The 14,837-nt window shown below is 52.1% G+C and overlaps 1 protein-coding gene across 2 annotated transcripts in view; it reads left to right on the top strand.

Moving 5' to 3' along the window:
* The first annotated feature begins 2,216 nt into the window (after positions 1-2,216).
* The window catches only part of RIMS3 (regulating synaptic membrane exocytosis 3), a 41,345-nt gene continuing 28,724 nt past the window's right edge, over positions 2,217-14,837 (top strand). The window contains exon 1 of one of the 2 annotated variants that reach the window (XM_084784895.1): positions 2,217-2,363. The gene's annotated coding sequence lies outside the window, so the exon portion shown is untranslated. Of the gene's footprint in view, positions 2,553-14,837 lie in introns of both variants that reach the window. The other variant, XM_084784893.1, reaches the window with a different exon arrangement.

The raw sequence follows: 14,837 nt of genomic DNA on the forward strand, positions 1-14,837 counted from the left end.
CCCATCTTTCACCTCATTATTGTTCCAGATAACGTCCCTGGCGCTCACATTGCCTGCTCTAATCTAATTTCCCTGCCTGCTCCGGAACGGACAGCCTTCCACACAGGCTCTAGTTCCAGGTCTAGATTAGATGATAATAACATTATCATTAATAAACAAACAAAATCATGAGTCTCAGCTGACAACCTGAAGCTTCTTCACTGCTGGGCCTCAGTTTACCTTGTGGAGAAGGTATAAGGTGGAAGGAGGGAGGCCCTTTAATCTGAGCTGTGTCTCTGCTTCTTCCCAGCTTTCCACACCTCATATCTTGCAAAACCAAGAACCTTCCAGCAGCAGTCAGGCCTCATGGTGCACACCTTTAATCTCGGCACTTCAAAGGCAGAGGCAGGTGGATCTCTGAGTTCGAGGCCAGCCAGGTCTACAGAGTGAGTTCCAGGACAGCCAGGAATACACAGAGAAACAAACAAACAAACAAACAAAAGAACAAAAGAACCTTCCAGCCTGAGGGCCGAGCTGACCAGTCCTAAGCTTGCTTAAACATAGTGAGTTGGGAGCAGGCAGGACCCTAGGAAGAAGATCCTCAAGTCCCAAGTTGCTGAGTCCTAAATCGGTGCATCCCCCTGACGTTCATTCAGGCAATGCTAAGCCCTGTGTGATGGCTGTTCTTGGTTGTCGAGGCCTGACTACATCTGGGATGAACTGAAACCCAGGGGGCTCTGCACCAATAAAATATTCTTTTTTTCCCGTAGTTAAATTATTTGCAGTGGGAAGACCCACTTTTAGTCTGGTTATTTTGAAATTGGGAGATCCCATTGTTGGTGGCAGCCTAGATATAGGTCATGGAAGAAGGAAGCTTGCTCCTTTAGCCTGCTCGCCCTCCCCTCACTAGAAAGTCCACCCCTTCACTGGCATTAGAGCCTACTTCTTCGGGATTCCAGCATATACTGAAGACCAGCTGAGGCAATCCAGCCTCGGATGCTTGGACCTTCCATTGGTTGGCAGCCATTTTTGGACTAGCTGGGCCCCAGCCTACAAACCATTCAAACAAACACTTCCATCTCTCTAATGTGTGTTATTCATTCAATAAGTTCTGTCCCTCTAGAGAACCACTTAGAGTCCTATTGACCCTGGGTCTGAGGACTCTTTGGCATCAGGACCGGGCAGTACAGTTCCAGGGTTTCTTCTTATCAGAAACCATCAAGAAAGCCTCTCAAGCCAGGCGGTGGTGGCACACACCTTTAATCCCAGCACTTGGGAGGCAGAGGCAGGCGGATCGCTGGGAGTTCGAGGCCAGCCTGGTCTATAAAGGGAGTCCAGGACAGCCAAGGCTACACAGAGAAACCCTGTCTCGAAAAACAAAACAAAACAAAACAAAACAAAAAAGGCCTCTCATGATTGTGGAAATAACTCCAGATACTGTGAAGAATCCCCTCAGAACAAAACCATCCCACATTGAAAACCACCGCCACAGGTGGAGAAGGTTAGCATAGTCAAAGGCCTGATATTCTAGTCCCTTACCTGAAGTCAGAAAGGAACATTGGAAAGTCCATTAAAAAAAAAAAAAGAAACAAATACAATAACAAGAAAAGACTTTTTACTTTGTGTGTGTCTGTGTATGTGCACACATGTGCTGGAGCCTGCAGAGGCCAGAAGAGGGCGTCAAATTCCTTGGAGCTGGAGTTACAGGTGGTTGTGAGTTGTCTGATGTGGGTGTTGGGAAATGAACTCTGATCCCCTTCAAAAGCAGCGGGGTCTTCTTAACTGCTGATCCCTCTCTCTGTGTGTATCTCTCTCTCTCTCTCTCTCTCTCTCTCTCTCTCTCTCTCTGTATCTCTCTCTCTCTCCTCTTTTTCTTATCTTTAAAATGGATTCTATGTTTGTAAGTTGCTTAGCCTTATTACACACCATCTGACATTCCTGGATTTGGTTTAGAGTAGATGTGGGCACCTAGGAGGTGCCCCTAAAGACAAGGAATAATAAGAAAGAACAGATGGCATAGACAAGTGGACAGGAGGAGCATCTTAGGGCAGGGAACGACTTGAGCAGGCCCAACCCCTGTTTCTTAGAGGTTCATTTCTTCCAGGCCTACTCAACCTGGGTAGACCTAGAAGGGCCAGATTCCCAAGGCCCCGCCCATTGTCAGAACACGCCCACTTAACCACACCCCCGTCGCTAATCCCGCCCACTAGCCAGAAGCCCCGCCCCTGGCAGGGCCCGCTTCCCTCTTCACCTCCCGCCAGAGGTGGCTAGGGCTTTGCACCCGGTGGCGTCTGAGAGAACTGTGGCGGCAGCAGAGCCAGCAGCGCAGGCGGGCGGAGAGGAGCGGAGCGGAGCTGTCCGGCCCGGTGGCGGGCGATGCCCCCGTGAGTCTCTGTCGCTGCCCCTCCCCGCCCCGCGTCCCTACCCCTTTGGAGTCCGCGCCCGCCTGGGGCCGGGCCGCGCCTACCGCCGGGTCCGCGGGGCGGGGTCCCGGGGCAGCACCTGCCTCGCCTTGCGAAGCCACTCAGCCAGCGGAACCCCGCTCCAGGCGTGGACCCCGGCCCCACCTCGGGGTAAGTCAGCAGGCCTTGCGCTCCTGAGAGTGGGCGTGGGGAGGGGGCTACGGTCAGAGGACCATACCGGGGAGGGGGGTTCCAGCCGGCCGCTGAACGCTACGTAGGGATGTGTGCCAGGTCTGGGGGGCGGGGGCCCGCGATGCGCACAGCCTGGGATGACTGTGGGGCGGGGGCTGAGCCTGGAAAATGGGGTAGGAACCCTAGAATCTGGAGTACTTTGCTGACGCTCAGGGCTCACCTGGGGCCCTGGTCTTCAACAGCATTGCTTCGCAGGGCATTTTTGGAAAGTGCTTTAAATTCCTCCTGGAAAGGCAGCTTGCCTTTCTCCCTCCTGCCCGTACCCTGCTTGGGAAGCGGCCACTTTTTCCTCCCAACGTGACACCATTGTAGCCAGAGAAACACCCCCCTTCTCAGTAAAGGAGAGAGGTGGTGCTCACGCAGCCTCAGGGTGGGAAGAAGGGGCTTCTGGGAAGCTGGGTAAAAGTGGTCAGGGGCACGATGGGTCGACCAGGGTTTCAGGGGAGCTTGGCAAGACCCTTTATGGGCCATTCTGGCGTCTTGTTCCTTTGGGAGGATAGGTACCCCTGGCTGGCCTCCTGGATGCCTGGATCCCAGGCCCCTGTCACCTCTGGCCAACACAGCCTCACAGAGTGGGTCTCCTAGTGTCTCAGAACCTCAGGAATGGTCTGTAGCTCTTGTGGTCTCTGGCTAAGGTGGGAAATAAATACCTAAGGCCAGAGAAACAAGGGGTTCTAGCTGGCGATGCCATCAAGGGCCTTCAGGGCTTGGGCCTGGGGGAATGGCTGTGGCCAACCCTGTCTCTAAGGGTGATGTCTGTGAGTGAGAAGGAAGGCTGCTTTTCCTATTGCCCTGTTCCCTGCTGGTGGTGCCTTCTCACGTGGCTTTGGGCCCTGAATGGTGGAAAGAGGGTCTTTCACCAAGGGGTTAACAAACCATCTCCACAGTTGCTGCCAGCCACCAATTAGTCCATAATCACAACCACGCAGCTGCCAAGTGTCCCTACAGGCAAGGGCCTCTGGGCAGGGGCCTGCTGGGGAGGGGTCCATGATATCTGTGCTTAAACCAGGTAAGGTATTCATGGACTTCCTGGGGTTCACCGGCCATGTGGGCATTTACAGTGGGTAAAGCCAAGAGCTGACCCTTCTTGTCTTCAAACCCTGGCTCTGATATTTTCTGTCCATGTGATATTAAAGGAAATAGTTGCCATCATTGAACCTCTTTCGGCAAAACAGATCTACGTTTTAGGAGGAGTAAATAGAGTGGTAGGTTTGAGCAGCTTATCCGTGTGTTTAGCCCTCATGGGCTCAGTGGATAACTGCTGAGCAAGCAACACTGTACCAAGTACTTACTGGGGCAGGCGTGCTGGAGCCAGGAGCTGAGGACCCAGCAGGGACCTTGGTCCCTTTCTCCAGGGGACTTGGTCGGTGTCATTGTCTTAACTGTTCTCTCTCCCTCCTTTCCACTCCTAGTCTCTGGATGTTGATTGGATTTTACTCTTTGGAGGCCAGGCTTGAAGCTGCTGGCTTTCTGGGCTCCTCCTCTCCCTGAGAAGTTTCTGAGCTCCGCACAGGGGGGTAGAAAGGTGGTCAGGGGTCTGGATGATATCTGTCCATAGCGGTAGTAGTAACTGGCCCTTTAAGGAGTGAAGAAAACAATTATCAGGCCTGGGCATTGCATCAGCTGGAGCCTGGAGGGTCCCATGGGAGGGGGGGAAAGGCTGGTGGTTGATTTCATTAGTGCCATGTGAGAACTCTCACCTGAGTCTGCCCCCTACCCAGCTGAAGCCTTCCCCGCCCCATCCCAAGGCAACAGCCACCCCCAGGGCTCTCTGACCCTAGGAGCCCTACTTTGGAACGCTTTTCTGTGTACCCAACTCTTGTCACGAGCCCAGGCACAGGGGGGTGTAGGGAAATGCCTCTCACACAGCCTTTTGCTGACTATGGCGGTGGCTCTTCCCCGCTAGCATTCTGCTGACTTGGGGTACAGAGTACATCTCTTGCAGCAGCAACATTTTGCTGATAATGGGGGTGTACCTCCACCTTTTGTGTTTGGCTGACCTGGGGATGTTTCTTTCACTGTGGGTACAGATGACTTGGCCGCTGGCCTCTTTTCATGATGGGGCTGTGTGCCCCAGGATGTCTGTTACCAGACATAGGCGCTCAGTGGGCTGGGCTGGGGCTCTGTGTGTGAGATGGATTGGTTGTGAGTCACAAGGGTGTGGGGTCAGTGGCAGGGAGGAGATGAGGTCCTTGGGCATCAGACAGAGCAAGCTTTGCGTCTTCCACCTGCAACCATTACAGGTTTCTATCTCGACTTCTTACCTCAGCTGGCTCTGGAAAGCGGGAATTATTACCAGGCTTGGTGGCACATGCCTGTATTCCTTGTGCCTGGAAAGGCAGGAGCAATAGGGTTGTTGTTGCAAGCCTAGTCTACATAACATGGTCCAGGCCAGTCAGGGCTGCAGGGTGAGACCTTGTTTCAAAAACTGAAACTAAAACCGGGTATGCTTTGCCTCCTCGCTGGCCCAGCGCCCTAGAAGGTTCTGCTGGATTAGGTGTGGGCTCAGCTATGCAGCCAGCCTAGGGCAGGTAGCACCCACTCTGTGATGATTCTCTTCCCTTGCAAGTTTGGACTCTTCACACTTAGAGCTCAAGATAGCTGACTAAGAGCCGAGTCTGACGGTACACTCTGTCATCCCAGCTGATGGCAAGAGGCTGAACTGAGCTATATCACAAGTTTGAGGCCAGCCTTGGCTACATAAGACCCTGTCTCAAACACAAAACAAAATGCCAAGATACTATTTAAGGCCATTGCACAAGAACGAGAAGGGGAGGCAAGGGAGGAGTGGATAAAGGGAGTGAGGGGGACCCTCTTGCTCCAGTCCACTCAGGACCATTGGTACAGCAAGCTCTAAGAACCAGGCAGCACCTTGCTGTAGGGAACACACTCTCTAGCAGAGCCATGATCTAGAGCAGGTGATTATGCGGGTGACGTGTTGAAAGCAAGGGCTCACAGACCCTATCCCTACAGGTCACTCCCCTACTTTCGGGGCTTGGGAAGGGCTTCCAGAGCGGATGACCTCTTAGCTGAGGCACGGAGGATGCCAAAGTAGTCGAGGAGGCAAAGAAGCCAGGGTTGGGGAGGGAACAGCGTTTAGGGCCCCTGGTGTGGGAAGAGCGTTGGTGGTATAGAGGAGGAGTGTGTGGCAGGCTGGTGGACAGCCAAGCTCCACAACCCTGGAGCAGCAGGGGTCTAGAGATGTGAGGATTAGCCTGGATCCAGGGGCAACCTCTAAAGGGTTCTATGGGCCAAAGTGAGCCTCCTTGTAAGTGACCTTTTGCCCTCTCTTAGCATCAGAGATGGTACCCAGGGAGGCCCTTGTTTATGTGGCTCTTCCCAGGAGAGAAGCAGTCCCAGTCTCTCCAGATCTCTCTCTGGGCTGAGCCACATCTCAGCCTTGTTGACTGAAGCTCAGCCCTTGGGGCTAGGTTTTCCCAGCCTCGGGTAGCCAGAGCACAGGTGTAGAGCTTTGAAACCAGCCTGCTCTGTGTTCGAGTCCTAACTTGGTAGTTCATGAGCAGAGCAAGACCGTGTCTAAACTTTCATGTCATCAGCTATGAAAAGGGAAGAAACTGGGCATGGTGGCGCATGCCTGTAATGCCAGCACTAGGGTAGGCAGAGGCAGGTGGATTTCTGTGAGTTTGAGGCCAGCTGGTCTACAAAGTGAGTCCAGGACAGCCAAGGCTACAGAGAGAAACCCTATTTTGTGGAAGGAAGAAAAAAAAAAAAGAGGAAAAAGAAACTGAAATTCTAACTGGAAATTGTAAGGCCCTGTGTCAGATGGCATGTGAGGGCTAGCATGAGAGGAGCTTAGTAGGACTCCACACTTACTTCCTGCTGTCACCATCTGGAAGAGAATAGTTTTGAACAAGGGACCCGAGCTTTCATCTATCATGGGATTTCCATATTACCTAGATCATAATCCAGAGAGGACACAAGTTTGAAAATAGCTCCTGAGTAGACAACATCAGAGATGGAGGGGGAGGGTGACCACCTGTCTGAAGACTAGGAGGGACATTAGTCACAGCAAGGCTTACATGGTGTTTACCCTGTGGTTTCTCTGCTAAGTACTTCACACACCCATCTTCACCAATGAGGGGAAGATGATTGCCACCTCCATGGTGTAGATGAGGAAACTGAGGTCCTTTGACCACACAGCCCTGCAGTTATCAAAAGACCTGAGATTCAAAGACAAGACAGCAGGCCTGGGCTGGGAAGTCTTCACCTAGGTGAGGGGCTGCCTGAGCTGCCTGAGCCTGGGAGAACTTGGCATTCATTCATTCATTCATTCACATCACAAGATCCTACTGTGTAGCCCTGGCTTGCCCGGTTGCTACTTCTAACCTGTGACAGTTCTCCTGTCTCATCTCCTCAAGCACTGGAATTAAGGACATGCGCTGTCATGACTGGAAGGGAGGACTTGGCTTTGCTCAGAGGGATGAAGGGATACAGAGCAAGGGAAAGCGTTCATATGGGCGCTGTCTAAGGCCAGGGCATGCTCCTTGGCTGGGAGAGGAAGATTCATGGCCAGATGCCTTCAGGGTCCAAACAAAGACGAGCTTTTGGCTTCATGATTCTGACAATTCCAAGCCCAGAATGTCTGGCCACTCTGCTCCCAGACCCTGCTGTTGCCATGGTTCCTCGGAGTTACACTGACCCCTTGTCTCACGGCATTGCCCCTTGCCCGTCCTCCCCGGGTCATCTCACTTACTATTCTGAATTTAGTCATCTCTTCTGGGTTCAGTACCTGTAGGTCTTACTGCTCCCTAGACACCACCTTAGGATCAAACCCAGGTCCCCAGCTCCACCCACCCGCACCTGCTCTGCTTCCAGGGTCCCCCGACTTGTCTCTATCACCGTCACCGTCACCCACCCACTTGCTCAAGCTGGGAGCCGGAAATTCTCCTGGACACCTCCCTGTCTTCGCCCCCACAGCCCACAGCCTAACTAACAAGCCTTGTTCTCCAGACCTTCCTCTCTGAGGTCATGGCTGTGGCCCCTCTTCCTGCCCACCCCCACCCCCCTCCAGAACACTACTGTCCGTCACCCAGACACCCATGACAGCCTCCCACCCGGGATTCCTTACCCTCTCATGACCGCCCCACTTGCTGTCGCTTGGTACATGTAGCCAGCACGATCTTCTAAAGATAAATGTTTGATTGTGTCATTTCCCTGCTTAAAACTTCCAGGGCTTCTTAGAATAAGATCCAGGTTTACTGACGCAGTCTCTTACCCTCCGCTGCAGGACACTGGCACATGCTGTCCCCGATGCACACCCCCTCCTGGGGCCCTGCTGACTCTTCCTGTTCCTAGACACCAGTCCAAGCGCCGTCACAGCAGAGGAGTCTAAAAGGCAGGCGCGAAACACTCCACTTCCATAGGACCTTTCTCCTTTCCCCGCCTTTCTCCTATGTGTGTATGTCTCCCTGTGTGTAATAGGGTTCCTGCGCACCAGTGGCCAGTACACCTATCTGTGACAGAATGACTTCCTCTGTTGCCTCTGTTCCTTATTGTCTTGAGATACGATCTCTCACTGAGCCATAAGCTCATGGTCCTGGGCTTAAACACACACACACACACACACACACACACACACACACACACACACACACAGCCTTACCTGGCTTTTTGTGTGGGTGCTGGGATTCAAACTCAGGTCTTCATGGTCGCACAGTGAGCACGTGGAAACCAAGCCCCAGCCCCAGAGCCTTGCACCTCTTCACGCCACTTGGCACCCCTCACTTCCTTCCCGTCAGCTCTCTTTGCTGACCTGAGCACTCAGTGGGTCTGGAACCTGTGCTAGCCCCGGCACATAGTAGGTGCACAGTGAGTTGGCCGGTCCCTCAGCCTGCAGCATCCTCAGGGGCCTCTCTGCCTCCAGGCCTGCCTTTTTCAATCTTTTCACCACACATCCCCAGAGCGATCTTTTTAAAAACATAGAACTGACCCTGTCACCCTCCTGCTACTTAAAATACTTCAATAGCTCCCCATAGCTGACAGGAAAAGGCCTCGGCTTCTTAGCATGGTATTCAAAGCTCTTTCTGATCTGTGCCAGACTCCCTGTCCATCCCCCACTTCCGCAGCACGCTTTGAACACCTGGCCGTTCCTCCGGCAGACCAGGCTGTTTTTTTGCCTCTGTGGTGGATCCACACTTGCTGTTCCCTTTGCTTGTAATGTCTCACCCTCTCTTCCCCTGGTTCAAGAGGATGTCTCTCACTTTTAAAAACCGCCTCAGCTGCTCCCTTCACTGCGAAGCTTCTGTAGGCCCCTTTACCTGTGCAGTGTGGTTCGCCCACCCTGCCCTCGCCCCGTCGGTGCCAAACTCTCCACCTCTACTTCCGCCTCCCGGGAAGCCTCAAGCTTGGGCGCACTGAGTGTTTTTCAGGATGCTCATCTTTATATCTCCAGCAGCTTCTCTTTGGTCTTAATTAGGAAAAATCCAGGCAAACCAGCCTCAGCAATAAAGGTTTGTTACAGGGAACGGGGTAAGGGGATGTGGACAGATGGACAGATGGTTGGATGGATGAACGGATGACACTAGTCTAAGGAGGCGGGACCTGGAAAGCCAGGAGAATTTGAATCTTCACTCCTTGCACCCTGCTGGCTGCCTTTGCCTATCTTTCCCTTCTGACTGGATTCTGGCCACACTCAGAACTAGCACGTAGGGCTTGGCAGAGCGAAGCCCAAATTCCCAGGAGAAGATCTGATTGGCTCTGAGGGACTTACCCTTGACCACTCACCTGTATCCTGCTGGGAGGGATCACAAAGTCAGACATGAGCGTGACTCCTGGAACCTACCTCGGGCGTATGTGTGTGTGAGGGATCACCGTTAGCCGGACAAGTGCTTCAGAAGGCATCTGCTGTGTATTTAAAGTGCCAGGTGGAGCAGGCAGGTGGGCAGAGCGCCAACCTTCCATGCCGACAGCACCTGGAGAAAGAGGGCCTGGAGTTGTGACTTAAAGGGGACTCATCCCAGGGTAATAGCGGCCAGGGCAGCCTCTGAAGGACCAAGCACAGACAGACAGGATGAGATGATGGATTCCTCCACTTTGGAATGGGGTGACAGGAGGCCTGAGCAGTTAGAACTGCAGTCCACCACACCCCCCCTCTAAGAGCTGGGCATTATTAATTCCAGGGCCTTGTACACAGCTAAACAAGCACTCACCCACCACGCTCTTCCGAGACACACCCTCTCATCATTCAGCCCAGGTTGGCTTCAAACCCACACGCCTCCTGCCTCAGCTTCCCAAGGGCTAGGGTGACAGGTCTTGAGCTACCACACCAGCTAGAACCATCTTCCCTCTCAAAACACACTCATCCTGTAAGACTGAACTCACCAGTGGCGGCACACGCATTTAATCCCATCACTCAGGAGGCAGAAGAAGGCAGCAGATCTCGGAGGACAACGCCAGCCTGGTCTATGGAGTGAGTTTCAGGACAGCCAGGGCTATGCAGAGAACCCCTGTTAATAATAATAATGATGATGATTAATAATAATAATAATAATAATAATAATAATAATAATAATAATAATAATGACTTTCCTCAGTGAAGAGCCATTTCACACCTGTCTCACTAGTCAGCCGTTTTTTGACTTGTATTGATTCCCTTCTTCTTGCTTTCCTATCAATAAACCCTTTTAACACTTACTCTGTACCAGGCACCAGGCACATGGTTCCATTATGTCTTAAAGATACAGATGTGCTGTATTTTGCCCACCTTAAAGACAGGGAAACTGAGGTTGAGAGGTAGTGTTGACAACCTGGAGACATACAGCTGCCTAACTCCAGGGTAGAACTCCTAATATTGCCTGCCGCTTTGCTCTCTGGGGTTGTGAGACCTTAGAAACATAGTTCAGGTAACCATCCTGCTGCCTCCCCTGCTGCCCAACCCAGACTCACCCACAGCCAGGGTGATGTCATCTGTGTGGGAGTCCAATCTCCTACTAGTGGATCAGCCTTGTCGAGCTGTGTGACTGTGGGCAAATCTCTTAACCTGCCTGGGCCTTTTCTCATCTTAGGAATGAAGATTGCAGTTCCTGCTGTGAGCTTCATATGAGATGGGGACCATAGTGACAAGTTGTAAATAGGAAAAAAAAAACCCAACCCTGAGCAATTTCTTTTTAAAAAGTGTATATTTATTTATTTGCGTGTATGTATGTGCTAGTGCGCCTGCGTAGGCATGCATGTGTGTACATGTGTGCACACCATAACATACACATGGTGGTCAAAGGACAACTTGTGGAAGTTCTCTCTGCCTTCCAACATGTGAAGCCTGGGGACCAAACTCAGGTCATCAGGCTTAGTGGCAGGCACCTTTACCTCCTGAGCCACATCATCAGCCTCAAGTGGAGCAATTGTCATAAAATGGTTATTCTGTAATGGGTGGAGGCAACAGGGTGCCAGCCAGCTGCTTAGCTCCGCTGAGAGGAAGGCAAGGTGGGTGGGCTTCCCAGCATGTGGAGTGACACCCTCAGTGGGGCCCACCTGGGAGGGTGTGCAGAGGCTCCCAGAGCTGCCGTGGTATAACCTCAAATCACATAGTGAGAACTTTAGTTTCATCTTAAATCTAGCAAGTCCAGGGTCACCTCAGGGAGAATGAGTTTGTGTAGTTGTGACTGTCTTTCAGAACCCTCAGTTTGGGCTAAGTACTGTGTTTGGCAACTCCACATGGTTACAATGTAACAATGGGGCTTTGCTTGTTTGGCTTGGGTTTTTTTTTTTTTTTTTAGACAAGGATTCACACTATCCTAGGCTGACCCAGCATACACTGTGAAGTCCAGACGGGCTTCAAACTTCTGGCAGTATGCTGCCTCCACCTCTCAGGTATTAGGGTTAGTGGGAGCCACCATGTCTGTAAAAATACATTTTAAAAAGTGAGTTTGTGGGGGGGGGGTAGGGGTGGGTACATGCTACTGTTAATGAGTGGAGATCACAGAGTCAACTCTTTTCCTTCCACGGAATTGGTCCCAGAAATTGAACCTCAGCCATCAGGGTTGGAGGCAGGGGACTTTTACCCATTGAGCCATCTCACCAGCCTAAGACTTTGCTGTCTTACTGTACTTATTTTTACAGTATTTTTCCTATTTATTAAAAGTGATATTGACTTTCTGAATGTCTATTTAAAATAATTCATTTAAGTTGAAAGTGTCAATTTAAAGAAAATAATGTACAGCAGACTGGGATTTGGCAGAAATCATCAGTGTGGTACACGAATTGTGGACAGGGCAGAGTCGTGGCATGGGGTGTCAGAGATAGAGACCTTTTGCCTGCTGAATCTTGAAGTGGTCCCTTCCATCTGCCTAAAAAAAAAAAAAAAAAAAAATTCTCCCTACTAAATGGCCTGCCCTCCTCAGCGTATTCGGTGCTTAGGCTCTCCTCCTGCCCTTCCTCCTCTTCTTCCTTTCCCTACTCCCTTCCTTTCTTTTTTGTGTCGCTGGGGATCAAACCCAGGACTTCACATGTACCTTCCTCACTGAGTCACACCAGTCAGGCCTTGAGTTGTTCCTTGGGTTTTGTTTTTTTTTTTTTTTTTTTGCTTGTTTGTTTGTTTGTTTTTGTTTTTTGTTCTTTTTGTTTTGAGACTTGCCACGGTCTCCTGCAGACGGTCCCCACAACCTGTTTGAAAGGTGTCGAGATGTCTGGGTGAGGTATAAGGAAAGGGCTCTCATTCCAGGCCAGGACTTGGCATGTAGTGTGGGCGGATGGGAGCTCAAAGCTCATGGCCCTCCCGTCTCCACACACAACACAGATTCCGGAGCTCCCTGGGAGCCTGGTGCCCCAGGCGGCAGCGAGGCTTTGGGAGTTGCAGGCGAGGAAAGCAGTCCTTGGAGTGCTGTGTCCCAGAGCTTGGGGCCCTAGGACAACAGAGCCTAGGGGCTTTAGACTCTCCAGGGTCTCCGTTTCCCGACTCTCTCCTCTACACACATCTTTGTGCCTCTGTTTGTCCCTGAGGCCTAGACAGCAGCTACCTAGGAAGCCTCAGAGACAAGGTTTCTCCACAGGGCTCAAGTCCAGAGCAGAGACTGAAGAAGGGACAGAGGAAAAGAGAGAGGTTTGCGTCCTACCTAGTTACATTCACGAGGTGTGTACATTGCCCTAGGCACAAGGAAAGTGGGAGCCTGGGCAGAATGTGGGTGTGTGCTGTGTATCCGTGGTGAGAGAGGGTCACTGTCAAGGCGTATTCTCCCTCCCCCCACCTCTGTGTTGGGCAGATCATGTGTGTGATGTGTATATGCGGGTCTGTGGTCATTGCGGCTCTGTAATGTGTGTCTGTAATACACAGTGTTGTGTGTCTGTTCACATGTTTGTGTGCTGTGCACACTTGAGCTTCATGCCTGAGTGTCCTGCTTGAGTAGCTTGCGTGCTGGGTGTGGTTGTCCATGGTGTTTGTGTATGTGGCCTTCTTTGTACAGTGTGTGTCTGTCTGGTTCTGGACGAAGGTGTGTCACAGGCCTGGAAGGAGAGAGACCTGGGGATGAAGGAAGAGAGGCTGTTCCTGTCTGTGGCCAGGTCAGCCGAAGCTGTGCTTGATATGTGAGGAAGGTCCCCAGGGTGGGCAGGGTGGGCACAGCGGTGGCGCCTTCCGGCTCAGTGCAGGGCTGGTAACCGGAGCCCCTTCCCTTCATGAAATATTGATCGGCCTGGAAGGCAGCCCTGACCAGGGGAGGGGCAGGCAGGGAGTAAGTGCCGGCCGCTGTCCTTGGTGCTGCCGATGCTGCCCTGCTGAGCCTCTCTGCTCAAGTGAGAGCTAGCTGGGAAGAGAGGCTCTGAGCTCAACATCCTTAGCAGCACCCCCAGCCCCAGGATGAGTTTACCTGTCCCTGCCATGGACACCCTGTGGGTTTCCTCACCCCATCTAGGAAGGGGGAGCGTGGGAAGCAGATAGGTGTCTTACTGAGATCCAGCATCTTTCAGGGCTGGGGTGACCATATATATAGTTTGAGGGTTTGCCTGGTTCGTCCCAGTCTATATATTTGTCTGTAGTCCTCACAGGACTGCTAGTAGTGCCCATGCCCTCTCTCTCTCGGGTGGATGATAAATGATGTGCGTACCCTTGGGGTCTACTGCAGCCCAGGCCTTCCCCGGGGTATCCAGTTGGTGGTACCCAACTGTATTCCCAGAGGCTCGGGTAGAAGGGTTGTGAGTTTGAGGCCAGCCCTGTCTATATAACAGGAGCCTACCTACCAGTTAGTCCATCAATTAGTGTTCTCTTTTGGCTTCTCCTGCTTCTGAGGCCGACCTCTCTGTGACCTCCACAGTGAGGTGGGATGGGATGGTCCATCTGTAGTCTCATGGCATCTTCTCTGAGTTTTTCTACTCCCCCCCCTGCTTTTTTTTTTTTTTTTGAGACAAGGATTCAGGCTTATGTGTGGTGTTGCACACCTTTTAAATCCCAGCCCTCTGAAGGCAGAGTCAGATGGACCTCGGAGTTTGAGGCCAGCCTGGTCTACAGAGTGAGTTCCAGGACAGCCAGGGCTACACAGAGAAAACCCTGTCCCAAGACAAAACACAACCCAACCAAACAGCAGCACAGAAAGATACAAGAACTTAACTCGGCAGCTCAGACTGGCCTCGATTTCATGGAGCTCCTTGTGCCTCAGGCTCCCGGTGTTGGGATCACAGGGCTGAACCGCCATGCCCAGCTCCTCCCATCTGTACGTCCTTTCTCCTGCCTTTCACCATGGTCGTTACCCCTCTTACCCTGTCCTATCCCCTTTCCTATCTGGGACCACACCCATTCCTGCCCATTCATGGAGGTCTCCTGAGCCCAGTGCATCTGCTCCTTGCCCACTGTCTCTCCCAGTGTTAGCTTAGGCTTCTTGTGACTAACATGGCCAGGTTTGTCTTCAGGGACACCAGTCTCTGCTGATGGCACCTCACACCTCTATCCTCCCTCTAAATCAGCTTTAAAAAAAAAAATCAGTTTGGATACCATTTAATCCCTCCTCCCAACCCTTTCCCGCTCCCCCGCTAGGGCCTCCTAAACCCCATCCCTGACTCATGACCACCTTTCCTCTTCCTGCATAGCCCTTCCATCCTATATGGAGCAGCCGTCCCTTCCGTCAGCTTGTTTCTGATTCCGCACGCTGTGCCAGGTTGATGTCTGGAAAGCCTCGTGCCTATATCCTGTTAGACTTTACTCCTACAGGACTAAAGGCATACTTCTTAGCTCCGCCATCAGGGCCCGTCCTTGACTGC

This window comes from Acomys minous (genome assembly GCF_964271855.1).
Source record: "Acomys minous genome assembly, chromosome: 6".
Lineage (NCBI taxonomy): Eukaryota > Metazoa > Chordata > Mammalia > Rodentia > Muridae > Acomys > Acomys minous.